This window comes from Tachyglossus aculeatus, chromosome 3 (assembly GCF_015852505.1).
Source record: "Tachyglossus aculeatus isolate mTacAcu1 chromosome 3, mTacAcu1.pri, whole genome shotgun sequence".
Classification (NCBI taxonomy): Eukaryota; Metazoa; Chordata; class Mammalia; order Monotremata; family Tachyglossidae; genus Tachyglossus; species Tachyglossus aculeatus.
The window spans coordinates 31,815,107-31,833,902 of NC_052068.1; positions in this window are offsets into that span (position 1 = coordinate 31,815,107).

Consider the following 18,796-nt stretch of genomic DNA (forward strand, 5'->3'; position numbering starts at 1 on the left):
ATTTAACAGATGAGGTAATTGAGGCCCAAAGAAGTGAAGTTACTTGCCCAAGGTCACAAGGCAGACTAGTGGCAAAGCCAGGATTAGAACTTGGGTCCTGATGACTCCCAAAGCCCACACGCTTTCCACTAGACCAATGCTGGTACATAGCATACACTGGTTTACTTTTCCTTCTCCTCTTACTAATATTACTAAAAAGGTAGCCTGAGTGAGGTTGGCATAGTGGAAGGGTAAGCAGACGAAAGGAGAAATGGTTTATCTGTGGACACTGATCATGCTGAAAGCGGTAAGGACAGCCAGCAGCAGAATATGACAACAGCCTGGACCACTTCTGTGCTGTCCTCTGATGGCTTCTCCGCACCTGCTGTGCACCAAAGGTGAAGGTAGATTTAATCTGAAACTGCAGGCCTCTTTCTCCCTTCTGCATCACCCTTGCATTTGAATTTGCACCCTTGATTCATTCCTCCCTCTCTTCACATCAGTAGAAGCTTTGAAGTCAGGCAGTATGAAGGGAATCTTCCTTAAAGAGATTGTCGGTTTACATGGTGACACATTTTCAAGAGGATGGCATCTTATTCATGTTAAAGAAGATAAAAAGAGAATTCCAGGAAGTTAAGAGGCAATGTAAGAAAAAAATAGTGAAAAAGAGACTCTAAAATGCCTTTCCAAGGAGTGGTGTCTTCCAAGGACTGGTGAATTTATCAAAAGACATACAAATATTTTTCACTTTTCACCAGGTTGCACTGTAGAAAAGGTCATCAGTGATACCCTTCTTGCCAAATCCAGTGATCTCTACTCCATCCTAATCCTCCTCTACCTCTCAGCTGCCTTTGACACCGTAGACCACCCCCTTCTGCTGGAAACATTATCTAACCTTGGCTTCATTGACACCATCTTCTCCTGATTCTCCTTCTATCTCTCTGGCCACTCATTCTCAGTCTCTTTTGCAAGCTCCGCCCCTGCCTCCCATCTTCTAACTGTGGTAGTCCCTCTGAATGGACATCCCACAAACATCTCAAGCTTAACATGTCCAAAACAGAACTCCTCATCTTCCCATCCAAACCCTACCCCCACCTATGACTTTCCCATCACTGTAGACGGCACAACCACCCTCTCTGTCTCATAAACTCTAAACCTATTAAATCTGTCACCAAATCCTGTTGGCTTAACCTACATGATATTGCTAAAATCTGCTCTTTCCTCTCCATCCAAACCACTACCATGTATAATCCAATCATTTATCCTATCCCGCCTTGATTACTGCATCAGCTTCCTTGCTGATCTCCTGCCTTCTGTCGTTTTATTACCTCCAGTCCTACTTCACTCTGCTGCCTGGATCGTTTTTCTAAAAAAAAATGTTCACTCCACATTTCCCCCCTCGGAAACCTCCAGGGGTTACCCAACCACCCCCATATCAACCACTCAATCACTTTGCCCCCTCCTATCTTACCTCACTGATTTCCATCTACATCTAAGCATGCTCACTTTGCTTCTCTAACATCAACCTACTCACTGTACCTCAATCTCATTTATCTAATAGTAATGATAATAATGATGGTCTTCGTTAAGCACTTACTATGTGCCAAGCACTGTTCTAAGTGCTGGGGAAGATACACGGTAATCAGGTTGTCCCACATGGGGCTCACAGTATTCATCCCCATTTTACAGATTAGGTAACAGAGGCACAGAGAAGTGAAGTAACTTGCCCAAAGTCACACAGCTGACATGTGGTGGAGCCGGGATCAGAACCCCACGACCTCTGGCTCCCAAACCCGGGCTCTTTTCACTAAGCCACACTACTTCTCAACCAACCCCTCACCCATATCCTGAGAAGCAGCGTGGCTCAGTGGAGCCATTGGTCATGCATTCAAATCCTGGCTCCACCATTTGTCAGCTGTGTGATTTTGGGCAAGTCACTTAACTTCTCTGTGCCTCAGTCACCTCATTTGTAAAATGGGGATTGACTGTGAGCCCTCCGTGGGACAACCTGATCACTCTATAGGCTCCCCAGTGCTTAGAACAGTGCTTTGCACATACTAAGTGCTTAATAAATGCCATTATTATTGTTATTTTTATTATATCCTGCTCCGGCCAGGAACTCCCTCCCTCTTCATACCTGAAAGACAATCACTTCCCCCACATTTAAAACCTTATTAAAATCACACCTGCTCCAAGAGGCCTTCCCCGACTAAGCCCTCAATTCCCCTACTCCCTCTTTCTTCTGTATCACCCATAAACTTGGATTTGTACTTTTCATTTACCCCATCATCAGCCCCTCGGGACTTACGTACATAGGGAAGCAGCAAGGCCTAGTGGAAGAAGCACAGGCCCGGGAGTCAGAGGACCTGGGTTCTAATCCCAGCTCTGCTATGTACCTGCTGTGTGACCCTGGGCAAGTCACTTCACTTCTCTGTGCCTCAGTTCCCTATCTGCAAAATGGGGATTGAATACGTGTTCACTCTTTTACTTAGACTATGAGTCTCATGTGTAACCTGATTATCTTGTATCTACCCCTGTGCAGCATGGCTCAGTGGAAAGACCCTGGCCTTTGGAGTCAGAGGTCATGGGTTCAAATCCTGGCTCTGCCACTTGTCAGCTGGGTGACTTTGGGCAAGTCACCTAACTTCTCTGTGCCTCAGTTACCTCATCTGTAAAATGGGGATGAAGACTGTGAGCCCCCTGAGGGACAACCTGATCACCTTGTATTCATTCATTCATTCAATCGTATTTATTGAGTGCTCACTGTGTGCAGAGCACTGTACTAACCACTTGGGAAGTACAAGTTGGCAACATATAGAGACGGTCCCTACCCAACAGTGGGCTCACAGTCTAGAAGTGCTTAGAACAGTGCTTTGCACATAGTAAGCACCTAATAAATGCCATCATTATTATTATTATTATAGAGTGCTTGGCACATAGTAAGTCCTTAACGATCACAATTATTATCATTATTACCTGTAATTTATTTATTCATATTGATGTCTGCCTGCCCCCAGTATATCTGCCCCTCCACCCCCCAGTAGACTGTAAGCTCCTTGTGGGCACAGAAAGTGTCTACCAACTGTATTCTATTGTACTCCCAAGCTCTAAATACGATGCTTTCTGCACATAGAAAGCACTAATAAATTTGATTAATTGACTGATTAACAAGAACATTCCAAGTGAATTGGGGTACAATGAATATATATAATTTGACATAGTTAAAGGAGAGTTTTAGGCTCCCGCTTCTCTCCGCTTCCTACTTTACCCCACCAAAGCAAACCAAAGCAGTAAAGTGTATGTTGATGGTTGGCTCTATCACCCTTTCTGGGCTGCACTCCAGAAAACAAAAACAGATTTTCCCCTCCAGGGAGTCAAATAGCAGAAACCTCATCGGGGAAGGCAACTGGTACCCAGATTCAATTAATTACTTAGAAATTTCCCTGACATGAGTCTGGCTCTTTGAAATGTACTTTTAAATGGATTTTTCCAGCTTCTGACATTGTACTGTTTTTAGCTCCTGTTAAGCGTCAGCTGATCCTAAATTGAGGCACCTATCGTTGAGACTGGATCACAAATGACATGAAAAAGCAAACTCTGTAAATAAGCAAAAGCTATAATATATCTGTCATAACTGAAGAATCACTTTAGTTCAAAGGCACGCAGGAACCAATTCTCATGAATTGGATGCAGAAATGGCATGTGTCAATCAGGGTACGTACTGTGTGACTGATTCTAGGAGAATAACTGAAGATGTCTATAGATGCAAACCAGCATGTGAATGAATGCTTAGTAGCAAGTGGAAATTAAGTACACCATGGGGAATTGCTTGTTTTTCCTTCAGAAGAGATTGTTCGCCTATTTAAATGTGGAAAGGTATCCTCTTTCTCTTCATTAGATTAACAGTATCCAACAATGGAAGCCACAACACAGTGACAAATGAAAAGAAGTAGTAGTAATTGTGTAGTTACTGTCTGCAGAGCACTGTACTGAGCATTGGAAGCAAATACACAGGTGAAAATTAAACACAGTTTCTGGCCCTGATGGGTCTCACTGTCTAAAAGTTTAAGTTGGGAAAAGGGATTGGAGACATATATAATGGGGAAAATGAAACTTTAAAACACAATCCACATAAATAAACAAAAGACAAAGATCCTTAAAAATCCCACCGTCACACAGCCATTTGTCCTTAAAAATAATATTGCAAGGAGAGAGGAAGCAAGTCCACAAATCAGCATTAAGTAGCAGAGAAACTGTCTTGAACAATAAAGCATGGTAGTGAAAAATCTGGTACTTTCTGTGTAGCAGTGCAGATATAGCTGTAAGCAGATGGACTTTAAATGTCTTGTAATACAAGTCTTTCTTCTACTCACAGAGCACGGTGTATGGAAACTCCAAATTTATCAACTGACTAGTCTCTTTTTCTAGAATCAGTACTTCTAATGATGACACTAACAATAAAAACTATGGTATTTTTGAAATGTTTACTATGTGTTGAGCACTATACTAAATGCTGGGGTAGTTACAACTATAATCAGGTCAGACCCAGCCACTGTCCCACATGGGACTTCCAGTCTAAAAAAAGTGGTGGAGCAGAGATTAGAACCCAGAGCCTTCTGACTCTAAGGACTTTACACTATTCATTAGGCCATGCTCTTTCTCTTGACTCTTCACTTGATTGCTGTGTGATCTTGTCTAAGTCACTTAACTTAATCTGTGCCTCTGTTACGTCATCTGTAAAATGGAGATTAAGACTGTGAGCCTTCTTCATTCAGTCATTCATTCAGTCACACTTACTGAGAGTTTACTGTGTGCAGAGCACTGTATTAAGCACTTGGGAAAGTACAATACAACAATAAACAGAAACATTCCCTGCCCACAATGAACTTACAGTCTAAACGCGGGGAGATAGACATTAATATATATATATATATATATATATATATATATAAATTATGTGCTGTGGGGCTGGAAGGGGGGAAGTACAGAAAGTGAAAGTCAGGGTGGTGCAGAAAGGAGTGGGAAAAGAGTAAAGGGGGGCTTTAGTCAGGAAAGGCCTCTTGGAGGAGTTTTGCCCTCAATAATGCTTTGCAAGTGAGAATTATCTGTCCAATTTGAGGAAGGAGGGCATTACGGGCCAGAGGCAGGTTGTGGGCAAGGAGCCCAATGCTAGATAGCGTTAGAGAAGCAAAGTTTGCGGGCTGGGTTGTAATAGGAGAGTAGAGAAGTGAGGAAGAGGGGGCAAGGTGACTGAGAGCTATGAAGTCAATGGTGAGGAGTTTTTGTTTGATGTGGAAGTGATGATGATGATGATGGTATTTGTCACCAAAACCTGTCGGTCTCAGCTCCGCAACATTGCCAAGATCCGCCCTTTCCTCTCCATCCAAACCGCTACCCTGCTCATTCAAGCTCTCATCCTATCCCGTCTGGACTACTGCACTAGCCTTCTCTCTGATCTCCCATCCTCGTGTCTCTCTCCACTTCAATCCATACTTCATGCTGCTGCCCGGATTATCTTTGTCCAGAAACGCTCTGGACATATTACTCCCCTCCTCAAAAACCTCCAATGGCTACCGATCAATCTGCGCATCAGGCAGAAACTCCTCACCCTGGGCTTCCAGGCTGTCCATCACCTCGCCCCCTCCTACCTCACCTCCCTTCTCTCCTTCTACTGCCCAGCCCGCACCCTCCGCTCCTCCACCGCTGATCTCCTCACTGTACCTCGCTCTCGCCTGTGCCGTCATCGACCCCCGGCCCACGTCATCCCCCGGGCCTGGAATGCCCTCCCTCTGCCCATCCGCCAAGCTAGCTCTCTTCCTCCCTTCAAGGCCCTGCTGAGAGCTCACCTCCTCCAGGAGGCCTTCCCAGACTGAGCCCCTTCTTTCCTCTCCCCCTCGTCCCCCTCTCCATCCCCCCGTCTTACCTCCTTCCCTTCCCCACAGCACCTGTATATATGTATATATGGTTGTACATATTTATTACTCTATTTATTTTACTTGTACATTTCTATCCTACTTATTTTATTTTGTTGGTATGTTTGGTTCTGTTCTCTGTCTCCCCCTTTTAGACTGTGAGCCCACTGTTGGGTAGGGACTGTCTCTATGTGATGCCAATTTGTACTTCCCAAGCGCTTAGTACAGTGCTCTGCACATAGTAAGCGCTCAATAAATACGATTGATTGATTGATTGATTAAGCGCTTACTATGTGCAAAGCACTGTTCTAAGCCCTGGGGAGGTTACAAGGTGATCAGGTTATCCCACGGGGGGCTCACAGTCTTAATCCCCATTTTACAAATGAGGGAACTGAGGCCCAAAGAAGTTAAGTGACTTGCCCAAAGTCACAGAGCTGACAGTTGGCGGAGCTCGGATTTGAACCCATGACCTCTGACTCCAAAGCCCGGGCTCTTTCCAGTAAGCCACGCTGCTTCTCTGTTATGTCCGTGTTGAGATGTGGTATACCAGCACTATCTGCAGTATTCCAGAAGAGGATGCCTTTTGTTGAGTTACTTATGCCCTTCCTCCTGGTGCCCAGAGTTTGGTTGTCCCGTAAAGAAGACACTTAAATTCAGTTTGTTCACTTTTCACATTAATGCCCCAGAGAGTCTGAAAAAATGACACCTTTGAGTTTTCATTTAAAGTTTAAAGCTATTTTTTGTGCTCCCTTATGCCGTTCCAGGATGTGCATATAATTTTGACTCTATTTACTGTTTATGAATTCAGTCAGATGCGCTGTAATGTAATGTAATGAGGTGGATGGGCAACCACTGGACTCTTTAGAGGAGTGGGGAAACGTGTCCTGAACGTTTTTGTAGAAAAATGATCTGGGCAGTAGTGTGAAGTGTGGACTTGAGTGGACCGTCGCCAGATTATCTTGTATTTACTCCAGTGGTTAGTACAGTGCCTGGCACATATTAAGCACTTAATAAAAACCATAAATAAAGGTTAGGTGTCTCCATCCAGGAAATATTTTTTACAATAATTCAAGTAAAGCTTTTTGTATCTAGACCTCTTATTCACTTTGCCCAACTTGAGATAATTTGATTTTAGTTACAGGAGGAGAACTCGATGCTGAAGATTTAGGTGTTGGGATATTTAAATTGATCTGGACTTGGATGTACTCTTCCATTTTGGGGTCTCTTGTAAACTGGGGTTAAATTAGAAAACCCAACATTGATGCCAAAGCCTTTCCAGAACACTCAAATCAACTTCCAAGTGCTTAGTACAGTGCTCTGCACACAGTAAGTGCTCAGTAAATATGATTGAATGAATGAATGAACTTCCAGGCACCACCCTAATAAAGCATATTGGTTTAACACAGAATGAATTTTAGGCAGATGTAAGAATGGGTCATTGTCATGATTCTAGGAACCCCTTGATGAGTTATTGCCTAAGGGTAGCATTAATTTCAGTTTTCCAGTCTATCGGATTATAATAATAATAATAATAATCATGGTATTTGTTAAATGCTTACTATGTTCCACACATTGTGCTAAGCGCTGGGGTGAGGGGGATTCAAGGTAATCAGGTTGTCCCATGTCAGGCTCACAATCCTAATCCCCATTTTGCAGAAGAGGGAATTGAGGCACAGAGAAGTTAAGTGACTTGTCCAAAGTCACACAGCTGACAAATGGAGGAGCAGGATTAGAACCCATGACCTCTGACTCCCAAGCTCTTGCTCTTTCCACTGAGCCACACTGCTTCTCTAGTCGGTGAGATTTCATAAGACTGAGAGAGGCTCTGGAACCCAAAGTGGACATTTCAGACAAGCATATTTCTGACTCTGAGAGGCCTTAGAGTTCAATCAATCAATAATCACAATACAAAGCTAAGCACTTAGTTCAGTCTCTGCACACAGTAAATGCTCAATAAGTACGGTAATTGATAATTGATCAGTGTGTCTGGCACAAAATGAGTTCTTTACACATGTCACCACCATTATTATCATAATAATACATTAAAAGCCATAATTACAATACTTTCCAGATACTTGCACATAGAAATTTAAGTATAGAAATTTGGAGCTCTATTTTTTTGATTTTCCACCTCTCTTTTCCCTACCCCATTATCCCTCTCTTCTTTGTTGCCTATGTACTTGGGTCTGTGTTCCTTAAGCACCTTGTACTTCCCACACCCCAGTCCCACATGTACATATCCTTATAATAATAATAATAATGATGGCAATTATTAAGCACTTACTATGTGCAAAGCACTGTTCCAAGTGCTGGGGAGGTTACAGGGGGACCAGGTTGTCCCACAGGGGACTCACAGTTTTAATCCCCGTTCTACAGATGAGGTAACTGAGGTACAGAGAAGTTAAGTGACTTGCCCAAAGTCACACAGTTGACATTTGGCGGAGCCGAGATTTGAACCCATGATCTCTGACTCCAAAGCCAGCTGCTTTCTTTATCTGTAATTCATGTTTGTACAGGTTTATTACTCTATTTATTTTACTTGTACATATTTACTATTCTATTTATTTTGTTAATGATGTGCATCCAGCTTTACTTCTATTTATTCGGATGACTTGACACCTGTCCACATGTTTTGTTTTGTTGTCTGTCTCCCCCTTCTAGACTGTGAGCCCATTGTTGGGTAGGGACCGTCTCCATATGTTGCCAACTTGTAATTCCCAAGCGCTTAGTACAGTGCTCTGCACACAGTAAGTGCTCAATAAATACGATTGAATAAATGAATGAATTATAACATCTGTCTCCTCCACGAGGTTGTAAGCTCCTTTGGGGGGAAGGGATCGTATCTATCAACCCTAATGTATCATACTCTCCCAAGAGCTTAGAACACTGTACTCTGCACACAGTGTGCACTCAATAAGTACCCCTGATTGATTGATTGTGAATATTTCTGTTCCTGCACCTTCATAAGGGAAAGCTCTTTATGGATGGGGAGCAGTGTCACAAGCCCCGGGCCCTGAAGCAAATGTACCGACCGGGTCTTTCCTAGACTGGGTGACAAGTACAAAGTGAAAACCAAACCACCACTGTATACTGTGGGAAGTTTTACTTGGTTACTAATGTAATTGCAGGAAAGGGACACATACACACGCTCACACACACTCTAACGAATGTAGCTATCCGCCCCACCATTTCATTAAGTCCGTGCAGATGATTCCACATCAGAAGAGCTGGAGAAGCTCCTGACAGTTCAGGATGGCTGAGCTCTAGTCTGGGCTGGCTGAAAGCAGAGGTGCAGACTTCTGACGCAAGCCTCCACAGCCTCCTTCTCACTTCATGACTCAAAGCAGCCACCATTGATCTGCCTTGGGTGTTGCAGCAGTTCTACCTGACAGTTGTTGATGGGTCCAGGGCTGTTACTGGGTAGAGCAGGGAGGAAAGGCCACCTCTCTCACATGCCTTAACTGCAGATCGCCTTTGCAATGATCCATCCTGGAACAGAGCAGCCAGTTCCTTCATGAATTCGTTCTTCGCTGCTGTGCATGGGACCCAAAACTGTCAGCCGTAAAATGGCTTCCAGCGTGCTCACTACAAGCACGTCTTGTGTTCCTGCGTTAGCTAGTTATGGGTGGGGAATAGGACTTTACTGTTACATTGTACTCTCCCAAGTGCTTAGTACAGTGCTTTGCACACAATAAATACTTATCAACAGTATTAGAGTGCATTGCATTCAGGAGAACAATAAATTCCACTATTACTACTACTACTGTAATTACTACCACCACTCCACATTCTCCTCCTCCTCCTCCTCCTATTATTACTACACTTCCACTACCATGGCTACTGTTACTACTACTACTACTAATAATAATGGCATTTGTTAAGTTCTTACTATGTGCAAAGCACTGTTCTAAGCCCTGGATACTACTACCATCACTTCTTCTCCTTCTCCTTCTGCTCCTCCTACTCACAATATCACTCCCATCATTCTAACTACTATTTAATTTGCTCACAGATATCAGATCTAGGGAAAGATCTCGCTGAGGAATCTCAATAGTCTGGAAGTTGTGCATTGCCTGCAGAGCAAAAACAATGGTGGACGATCGTTCTGGGGGCCAAGTGTGATACAACAGTCCGTTGTATTGGAGTCAAATTGAGCTATCCCAGTCACTTTGCTAATAATTACTACTGTGACTTCGGGGAACTGTTGACAGAGTTGTTTTGTTCGCGAACATATAACTATCAAAGGAGAGATTAGCTTGATGCCCTTAACTGTGTTGTATTTGTGACCATTGTTTGAGTATAAATGCCTCCGATGCTGTCAGCTTTATATCTACTTCTTTTCATCAATACTGGCAAACAATTCTCTAGACATTTATCATTTTAAACTGTCACAGTCCAATGCTTTTCCCAAAGACCAAAATCAATACTGATCTTGGTTTGAATACTTTTCTGACAAGGTTCTTATTTGTAGATTCACAAGTAGAACTAATGTGCGTTAAAGCTATTCCACTTGGCATTTTGCAGCCCCATTGACACATTAAATATAGGCATTCACCATGACTATTAACCTTACAACTATTAAGTAATAAAAATCCCACATACATATTTATTAGCTGAATATCATCCTTTGGCAGATGCCCTACCAAACAGGAAGGAAAGAAGTGCAGACAGGACTGTAGGAAGTTCAGCTTGCTGTTAGCCCACAGGTTTCAGAACTCCGCAAGTCTTTCCCCTGATGAATGAAACCATTCTGAAAAATCAAAGGGTTGATCTGAAATAGAAATATTAGGATTAAAGGAGCCTATCTCTGATTTTACTGGAAGAAAGTATGCTACTAATTCAATTTTCAGTCCATTGCTCGGGCCCAGAAAATGTCCCTAGAATAACATAATTCAGACATTTGTCTGTCGCCAGTTCCCTTTCCCCATTATTTTTTTTAGATTGACAGCCCCTCTCCCTTCTGAGGGATAAGAACTGCACCTAATTCTACCTGAATATTCTTTCCCAGTGCTTAGTACAGTGTCTTGCACATGATAAACATATAAGTATTACCTCTAAATTATGAACAAAGCATTTCTCGGTGCCTGCATAAAATGCGGGTAAACGTTTATGGATCCCAAACTCTCTGTTTTCAGAATTTAGAAAGCAGATGAACCAATAGGATTTACTGAGCCTTTACTCTGTGTAGAGCACAGTACTAAGCACTTGGGAGAGTAGAATAGTGTCAGTAGGTATGAGCCATGCCCTCAAGGAGTTTACAGTCTATCAGAATAAAATGTCCTTTCCCTGATTGGGAGGGCTCTGCACACAGTAAGCGCTCAATCAATACGACTGAATGAATGAACCTACGTTGTGGTGGTGAAGGTAGCAAATCCTGACCTCCTGGACCAGAGACAGATCCTAATGAACGTATTTAACAGCCTTCAAACATTCGGTGGGCTAGCCTATAAAATATGTCCATTGGCTGTAAAACTGAATTCCTCATCTTCCACCCTAAATCTTCTCCTCCCTCTGACTTTCCCATTGCCTGGGAGTAAGAAGGCCCTGGGTTCTAATTCTGGCTCCGCCACTCGTCTGGTGTGTGACCTTGGGCAAGCCCTTTAACTTGTCTGCACTTCCATTACTTCATCTGTAAAATGGGGAATGAGACTGAGAGCGCAGTGTGGGACAGGGACTATGTCCTACCCGATTGTCTTATATCTATCCCAGAGCTTAGTACAGTCCCTGGCACACAGTAAGCCTTTAACAAATACCACAATTATCATTATCATTATAACTTTGCTACCTAGTTCATCAATAAAATTAAAGTTATCAGGTTTATCCAGTCTTCTCCTTCTGTGCCCCCTTCAATTTTTCCATCCTTTCAAGTACGTCTTAAGAGATCTCCCGTCTCCTCTCAAATTCTACCCACCTTTCTGTGCCTTCGACCTCATCCTTTTGTGTCCTGTTAAAACACTTGCCTGCTCCTTTCTTCCCTCCCTGATCACCATCTTCAATTGCTCACTCTCCAAAGGCTCCTACTCCACTGGTTTTAAACGTGCTCATGTATCACCTATCCTGAAAAAAAACAAAACCCTCTCTTGACCCTATGGCTCCTTCCAGCTATTGCCACATCTCCTTTCTTCCATTCCTTTCCAAACTCCTTGAGAGAGTTGTTTACCCCTGCAGCTTTGACTTCCTGCCCTGCGATTGTCTCCTTGACAACAAGCAATCTGGCTTCCACCCCCTCCAATCCATGGAAACTGCCCTCTCTAAGATCACCAGTCACATGGTCACAAAGTCACTTGTCACAAAGTCCCATGTTCTCTACTCTAGCCTAATGCTCCTAGACCTCTTAGCTGCCTTTGATGCTGTAGACCACCTCTTCCTCTGGAAAACTGTCTAACTTTGTCTTCACTGATGCTGACCTCTCCTGGTTCTCCTTTCCCTCTGGCTTCTAATTCTCAGCCTCTTTCACCAGTTCCTCCTCTGTCTTTGATCTCTAAATGTGGGAGTCCTTCAGGACTTAGTTCTGAGTCCCCTTCTACCTTCTATTCTCCATCTATGTCCACTCCTATGGGGAACTCTCATGGCTTCAACTACCACACTACATAGATAATTCCCAAATCTACCTCTCCATTCATTCATTCAATCATATTTATTGAGCTCTTACTGTGTGCAGAGCACTGTACTAAGCGCTTGGGAAGTACAAACCTGACCCCTCTCTTGATAGCCTCACATTAATTCCTGCCTTCAGAACTTTTCTTGGTTGCATGTTTCACTGACCCCTTAAACCTAACATGCTAAAAATAGAATTCCTCACCTTCCCATCCAAACCTCAGCGCTTGGCACATAGTAAGCACTTAACAAATGCCATCATTATTATTCCTATCATGGTAAACCATTCTCCCTGTCTCATAAGCCCATAACTCTGCCATTATCCTCGACCCGCCTATCTTATTTAACCCACATATTCACCAATTCCTCTTGGTTTTATCTTCACAACATCTCTAGAATCCACCCCTTCCTTTCCATCTAAACTGTTACCACGGTGGAACAAGCACTTATATCCCAACTCAACTACTGCATCAGTCTCCTTGCTGACTCATCATCCTTTGTTCCCCTCTCAAGTACATACTTTATTCTGCTGTCTGGACCATTTCTGTAAAGAAAATGTTCTTCACACATATCCCCACTCCTCAGAAACCTTTTTTGTATGTCCTTCCATCTCCGCAACAAGGAGAAACTTTGTATCAGCTTTAAGACACTTAAGACTTAAGCTTAAGACTCAGTTCCCTCCCCATTCCTAACCTCACTTACCCTACAATCTATTCCTCTAACACCAGTCTACTCACCGTGCTTTGCTTTCATCTCTTGACACTGACCCTTTCCTCACACTCCCCCTTCATTCCTGGAACTCCCTCCCCATTCTTATCCAATAGCTCACCATTCTCTCCATCTATTTAGCACTCCTAAAATCTTCTTTGCTCCAGAAAACCATTCCCAACAAATCTCTCAACACCCTACGCCATTTACCTTCCCTTCTGCCTCACCTATGAAATTGAGTGCTCCCCCTCTAGACTGTAAGCTCGCTGTAGGTGGGGAATGTGTCTGCATATTGTTATATTCATTCATTCATTTATTCATTCAATCATATTTATTGAGAGCTTACTGTGTGCAGAGCACTGTACTAAGCCCTTGGAAAGTACAATACAGAAATAAAGACAATTGCTGCCTACAGTGGACTTTCAGTCTGGGGGTTGGAGGGAGACAGACATCAAAACAAGTAAATAGGCATCAATATAAATGAATAGAATTATAGATAAATACATATATACAAAAGTTCTGCAGGGAGGGAGAGCAAAGGGAGCGAGGTGAGGTGAAATGGAAAGGAGGGGGAGCTGAGGAAAAGGGGGCTTGGTCTGGGAAGGTCTCTTGAAGGAGATGACCTTTCAGTAGGGCTTTGCAGGAGGAAGAGTGATTGGCGGATTTGACAGATTTGGTGGATATTATTATTATTATTATTATTATATTTGTTAAGTACTGTCTATGCTTCAAGTACTGTTCTAAGCACTGGGATAATTAGAAGTTAATCAGGTTGGACACAATCCCTGCCCTCCATGGGGCTCACAGTCTAAGTACATACACTTACACTAGTACAACTTAAGCGTATGAACATATACTAGTTTTACTACTCTAACTGTAATTTAATTCAATCATATTTATTGAACACTTACTGTGTGCAGAGCACTGTACTAAGTGCTTATTATTTAGGCATTTGTCTCCCATGCTAGATTGTAAATTCCTTGAGAAAAGGTGTCATTCTTACTTAATCTATGGTACTCTCCCAAGCCCTTGGTACAGTGCTCTGCACACAGGAAATGCTTAACAAATACTATTGACTGATTCATTGATTCTGTCAGGAGTTGGATTTTAGCTTGATGACCTGCAGAATTTTATGAGAATAAAGATCTCCAAAAGTACGATTTTGATCAAAGAAAATTGTAAAATCTCTTTTTTGTAGTGTTTTCAGAGCAAGAAAGTCACCCATCAGAGGGGTGACAGTTACCTGTGGTCTAGCAAGAGGTGGGACATGGCAAACTCTGTTATACTGAGCTCTTTCAAGTGCTTAGTGTAATGCTATGTGTACAGTACGTGCTCATTAACTATGATAGATTGATTGCTCATCGATAGATTGATGGGCAAGCTGGTCTCTGAAAGATTCTTTCAGAGCTAGGATCAAAAAAATAGACCACCCTCCCTTTCAGACACTCAGCATGAACACAACGGAGTCCTCAAATGGGACTAAATCCCACATCTGAAATCCAGAATTGCGAGCCTGTTGTTGGGCAGGGACCGTCTCTATATATTGCCGATTTGTACTTCCCAAGCGCTTAGTACAGTGCTCTGCACACAGTAAGCTCTCAATAAATACAATCGAATGAATAAATGAATGAATCAACCAGACCCCGGTGGGATGTAGGAATGTTTCACCTTCTCTTGGGTCCTGAAGCCTTCAAAATCATGGGGTTACTTTCACGGACGGATACTCCTTTCTCCAAAGTTTTAGCGTTACTCCCCACAGAACAAGTGTGTTTGTAAAACCCTTCTACAAGTGACATGCCAGCTGATGAATATTTGTCCTTTTGTATCCCCATGAGATAGAGAATGATCTGCTATCAGGCCTTGCGTCAGTAGGGCTCCCAAATTCATGTTTTGAGTGAGAGGGGAGCCTCCTGCCAGTGAAAGCTTGGCTTTACTCCTCTCTGGGCTGCAGGAAACACAGCTCATTCACACCCCAAATATTCTACTTGAATGATGCCCAGAGGAAACTCGGTTTTATCAGCTCAGCCATGGGACATTTAAGAGTGGCGAATCATTAAAAAAAAGAAAAAAGAAAAGAAAAAAAGAAAAAAAAAACCCAGATTGGGTGAGTTCGAAGATCCAGTTTAACAACATTTCAACCTTGGTCTCAAGAAATTATTTGGGTTTTTTACTTGACTTATCCACTCTGATTTTTCTATAGAAAATGAGTAGTTTCCATAGCAACTGCCACATTACATGGTTCTGTACTTATGATGCCTCTGAGATACAGAACAGCTTCTCAAAGAGATACACTTTTCAACATGTCATGTAAAATTCTGTACTTATTATTAAGGAAAGGCGGATTTCCAGCAAAGTGACATGTTTCTGCTCGGTTTGGAGACTCGCTGTGCACTTCTTTAAACAAAGAATTTCATTTCCTCCCACCCCCTTCCCATTTGTTCTCCCCCACATCTTTTTTTCCACCCCCGGCTTTACATGAGGGACAAAGAGGAGATGAAACATTGCCTTTGGGAGGTAGGGGATTGGTGAGGGAAAGGCAACGATTTCATACCATGTAAAAAGGAGCATTTCCTCTCTCTGTAGCAGAGCTACAGGAGTTCAGCAAATGAGGTACATCCAGCAGCCTGAGGACCATGGGATGGGTAGATTCTACCTCTTAATCTTAGTATCAGTCGACCTAGGCAGAGCAGAAGAAGACTGACTAATTTGATTTTACCTTCAACAGGTTCATTTCCAAGATGTCCAGAAGCTGCTCTGGAACCATAATAATCACTTTTCCATTCTTTTCCATTATGAGTTGTAGAAATAGTACTAATAATGAGAATTGTGGTAATTGCTGAGTACTTACTATGGGCCAAACACTGTTCTAAGCACTGGGGTAGATACAAGATAATCAGGTTGGACACGGTCCCTGTACCTCCTGGGACTCACATTCATAATCCCCATTTTACAGATGAGGTTACTGAGGCACAGAGAAGTGACTTGCCCAAGGTTATATGGCAGGCCTGTGGCAGAGCCGAGATTAGACCCCACGTCCTCTGATTTCTAGGCCCGTGTTCTTTCCAGTAGGCCACCCTGGTAAAATCCTGAAAACACCCTCTTTCCTCCAAGGACATGTTGTTGATCAGGTAGAAATTCCATTATCTGCATGGCTAAAGTTGTACTTTTCCAGGTGGTTAATACAGTGTTCTGCACACACTAAGCTTTCAGTAAGTATGATTGATTAAGTGCTTGCTGAAGGCTCTTCCTACCCTGGAAGACTGAAGGCATTCTCCTGGATCTTCCACCCCCTTAGCCACTCTCTCATTCTGAGATTTCTGATGTCTGAAATGGATACAGACTCACTTTGTTCTCCTAAAAGCAAGCAGCCGAAATTTTTAAAAGAATTCTTGTCTCATTGAATATTCACTTGTGTCTGTTTAATATCAAAGATTTATCTTTTTCTGGGTGCAAAGACTCCCGTGCCTTCCTGTCACACAGGTTCTTACATCAGGTACAGGAAAGAATGACATTTACTGTGTGACAGAAAAACAAAGCACTGCCACATGTTTTCCCTAGTAAGAATTAGTCCCCTATTCATTCATTCCATCATATTTACTGAGCACTTACTCTGTGCAGAGCACTGTATTAAGCACTTGGGAATCCCTATTCTAGATGGATAACCTAAAGAGATACTCACCTGCACTCTTTTCATGGGGTGTGACGATTAAGGTCTTCCTCTCCTTCTAGACTGTGAGCTTGTTATGGGCAGGGACTGCGTCTGTTTACTGTTGTATTGTAAAAATAATGATGGCATTTGTTAAGCACTTACTATATGCGAAACACTGTTCTGTACTCTCCCAAGCACTTAATACAGTGCTTTGCATACAGTAAGCATTCAATAAATATGATGGAATTGAATTGAGGAACTGGACCATCTTTCTCTTGTTCCTTCTCTATATCTTTTTATATGTCTACATATTTCTGTCATTTGCCTTTTCAGCTGAGATGGCTTTCACTACAAACCCACTGGAACTGAGTAGGGTTCAGTTAATGGGGGAGGTGAAAAATCAATAAAGACACAGTGGGTGCTCAATAAATGTCAACAGAGAACAGCAGGTGAGCAAACACCAATGCTAAGAAGAAATGAGTGGAGGGAGGAGGTTTATTTAAAAAAGCTGCTGCAGCTTTTCAGAGTTGCCTCCTTTTGGTCCTTGCGCCAAAATGAATGAGAGTTTCTATTTGATAATCTCGCTTCTCCCTAAGCAATCAATCAACAGCCAATGGTATTTATTGAGTCCTTACTTTGTGCAGGGGAGAGTGAATTTGCAGTTGGCTGACCATAGCCCTGTCTTCACGGAACTTACAGTCCACCAGGGGAAACAGACTTTAAAATAAATTACTGGTTAAGGGAAGCAGCTGAGTAGAAGGTCTCCCATCCAGGCTTGGATGTAGAAGCTGAGAATTCTAGGAACTTTCTGATAGAGAGCAGCACTGGTTGGGCTTTGGTTTGTATTTGCCTGACTTCTCCATTATATTGGATGCTTAATGATCACAGGAACTCCATCTGCTCCCATTGGCCAATACCGTCAAGTATCATTCAACTGACTTTTCCTTTATTTGTGGGGAAAAAGTGATCTGGTTCTAACCAAACCAATGAGCTGGATGGTCTAGGACTCTTCTGAGAAGGAACATGGCTTAGTGGAAAGAACACGGGCCTGGGAATCAGAGGAGTTGGGGATTAAATCCTACTTTCTCCTCCTTAGAGAGGGACTGTGTCCCACCTCATTATCTTGTATCTGCCCCGGTGCTCAGAACAATGCCTGGAACATGGTGAAGTGCTTAACAAGTACCATTATTATTGTTATTTTTCGGCAGGTTCCACAGTACCTCAGTACAGCACATAGTAAGCGCTTAGTGAATACCATAATTATAATTACATAAGAATTATTATCAGAATAATTATTATTATTGTAAGAATTATATAAGTTCCCCCTTCTAGACTGTGAGCCCATTGTTGGGTAGGGATTGTCTCTATTCATTGCCTAATTGTACTTTCCAAGCACTTAGTACAGTGTTCTGCACACAGTAAGTGCTCAATAAATGATTGAATGATTGAATGACTTCAGTAAGTGCTTAACAAATACCACTATTATTATTATTACGATATGTGGTGAGCCCACAAGTTGCCTTGTTTGTGGCTATTTGTGATCCCGTGAACAACAACAACAAGGAAGAGACTAGCTAAGGCACTGATGGGCTCTACCTGAGACAGGTGATTGTGGGCCCATAGAGGTGGAGCATGGAGGGAGGTGGGGCCTTCTCTGCCTGTTCTACCCAGTAACGGGCCTGGATGAATCAATGATTGCTACGTTGAGCCACAGCTGCCATGCCTAAGGTAGAGAAAAGGCATGCAGGAGGCACGCAAAGTGGGCAGAAGCATGCAGAGAAGGAGCCCAGAGGCAAGCACCTGGAGCAGACACGCACTCAAAGAGCAGCAGAAGGTACCAGTACTTGGAAGCAGAAAGAAGAAGCATTGGCAGACCGGGCTCTCTTTGACTACGGTCTGGTATTGGACCTTTGGTGGAGTGGAGTGAGTGAATGTGTGATGTGTCACTCCC